The following is a 3,040-nucleotide window of genomic DNA, read 5'->3' on the forward strand; positions in this document are numbered from 1 at the left end:
ACTTAACCTCTTTGTGTTTCAGTTTCCTCATCTGTAAAGTGAGAAGAATAATAATAACCATCCCTCTGAGTCGTTTTGAAAATTAAATAACTGATAATGTGTGAAGTGCTTAGAATAATGCCTCTCATCCATAAGCACTTACTGAGTGTTGGCTGTTCCTTCTGTTATCGTTGTTGTTATTATCTGATCATTAGAAGAGATACTAAGAAGCTTTACACAATGCCACTGCCATCAAGAAGACTCTGGTCTTCAACCCGAGAAGCCTCTTTCATGGAACCATGTCCATGCCATCCTTTAATGTTGCTAGGAAGGCTTCCTTCAACAACAAATAATGACAGGTAAACTATCAGGACAGACGAAACTCTGAGATGCCTAATGCAGCATGATAGCAAAACCTGGTGCTTCCTCTATACCCTCTGCCACAGGTTATATTCTGGCCCCAGCTGAGAGAGAGACTGGTCTTGTAGTACCCACAGCTACAGAAGAGAAAAATGAAGGAGGATTATTCCTGAAGGGGCTTCTGAAGCTACGTCAATACAATCAGTAAAGCCAACAAAACTGGACTAATTAAGTGGCATAAACAGCATGGGAAATATGAACAAAGCAAATGGTGATTACATCTGAGACAAGCTTGCAGCACAGCTGCTTAATTCTACCTTAGCTTTGTTGGCACAAAAATTTTTAGTGTCAACGAGCTGGCACACCAAACACCAACATCATGAATTAATATTGACTAAGTGTCCAAAGTCTGTTGGGTACTGCAGAGCAAGAACAATCGCTAGCATTAAGATAAAAAGAGCATAGAGAAAAAAGTAAATATCTTTTCATGTTTATTTCCCCCAGGAAGGTAAGAAGTATGGGAAGCCACTGGATTCATTTAGGGATATTCTTATAGGGAAATGGAAACAATAACCAAAATGATGATAATCGCAGCTACATTTACTGAGCTCTTGCTATGCATCAGGTGCTGTCCTAGTACTTTACACATACTGGGTCATTTAATGCAGGTGGTTAATCCTCATTCCCTAATGAATGGAGAGAGAACAGGTCTACCATCTGTTAAGTGCTTCGTTAAGTGTCTGGCACTGTGCTATGTTCTTTTATACACATTCTCATTAAATCCTTAAATGGTCATTTTTTTCAGCTGAAGAAAAACAAGTTCAGAGAGTTTATGTTATCTGCTAACGTCTCAGCACTAATAAGTTGCAGATTAGTGGTTCAATTCAGTTTTTCCTGACCCCAAAAAGTCACGCTCTTTTTTTGTTTGTTTTTACCACAACAACTGTATTCTTATAACATTATAGAACAAGTTTCAAAGTTCAAACAGTAGATGTCTTTTGTTAACATTAACTTTTTGTCCAGGAAATATCTCCTTTCTCCTGGGAAGGGATCATACTACTTGCGTGGGAGGTACCATCTTTATTCAGATCCTACTCACTTGGCTCTCTTCATTGTATCATGACCCTTCCCATAAATCGGCTTTTTTTGTAAGCTAATTCAAGTTGAGTGCCTGACACTCGCAACCCAATGTATCCAATTCAATCACCACTGCAATTTTAATGATGTGGCAGGGCATTAATTCATTTTTGGCAGATTACATAGTGAGATGGACGTATCACTCTGTACATGTTGTAACTGAAATCAAATGGATCTTTGCGTGTGAAGGATGGCAACCAGACTCTTTACTATCTAGTCACACCTTTTCTGAGGGAAGCATGATTTGGTCTGTAGTATAAGAAAATCTATTGTGCACTGCAAAGTAAAGGAGCTGTTACAGTGGAGGATTACTGGACTGAATGTCAATATTATGACATAGTATGAGTGTGTTTCGTGTTTGGTAATTGCAATCATTGTTGCTTTTGTTGTGGTCATCCATTTACAATGCTTGGTGTCAGCTTATTTCTCTCTTGTAAAAATGAAATACAGTGTGTGCGTGTGAAAAAAAATAAAAATAAAAAAATAAAGTTTACCCAAAATAACAAAAAATAAACATTAAAAAAAAAAAGAAAATCTATTGTGTACTATGTTAAGCTGGGATGGAATATTGCATTTATGTTCTTCCAGTACAAACCAGTCGGATTCTTAATTGTTTTTACTCTCAAATAAAGGCAGAATCAAAAGTTGTTTCTTCTAACAGCAAATAATTAGGGTTGTAGGGGTATGTGTTGGGGTGCGGGTGTTCTAAAAAGCATGATATCTTTGAATTCAAGGAATTTACGATGTAGATAAGAAGATACATAGATATGAAAAAAATGAGAATTAAAACAATCAGTAGAGCCCCACCATATCTTATCAGTTAGTTGGATGTGTTCCTAAAGTCCCTTGGAAAATTGACTTGTGAAACCTGGAATATTTCCCCATAGGAAGAATGTGATATAAGGTCCTGCAATTCCAGGGGTCATCTGTAAAAACTATTTAACCCTGTACTATCACAAAATGACCCCAAATCCTTCGCCTCCAAGGCTTTTCCCAGTCTGGCTCCTTCTCTCCTTCTCAGTCTCTCAACTCTCCTCCTTACTTTGTCCACTAACTGTGTGACACTGGCCTTCTTTAAGTGCCTCCAATGCTCCACTCTGTCACGAGTCTTTCCCACTACCTAGCCCTCCTGGACTGCTCTTTCATCTTATCCCCACCTCACACCTTCACTACCCCTTTATCTTTCAGGACCCGGCTTAAATACGACTTCGGATGTGTCTCCTGACCCGCAGACCAAATCTTCCTTCTACACCCTGACACCACCACAGCTCCTCCTGGGATGTCCTTTGTAGTCCTTACTGTATTCATAGGAGTTTATTTAATGTCTGTCTGCTCTCTCTGAGCCTGTGTCCTCATCTGCATGATGGGGTATGCACCATGTGGGGTCATTAGGAGGATGGAGCTAACGCCAGCAAAGCCCATGGCACAGACTAGGTTCTTCAACCACTAGAGCTCTTCCTGTCATGTGAAAGAAACCGAAATGCCAGGGGCCAGGTTCTGCTTCATCCTTCACTTAGAGGTGCCTGCCTGAGGTTCCTGCTGGAGGTTTGCAGGCTCCTGGAAG

The sequence above is a fragment of the Balaenoptera ricei genome, chromosome 16, assembly GCF_028023285.1.
Source record: "Balaenoptera ricei isolate mBalRic1 chromosome 16, mBalRic1.hap2, whole genome shotgun sequence".
Taxonomy (NCBI): domain Eukaryota; kingdom Metazoa; phylum Chordata; class Mammalia; order Artiodactyla; family Balaenopteridae; genus Balaenoptera; species Balaenoptera ricei.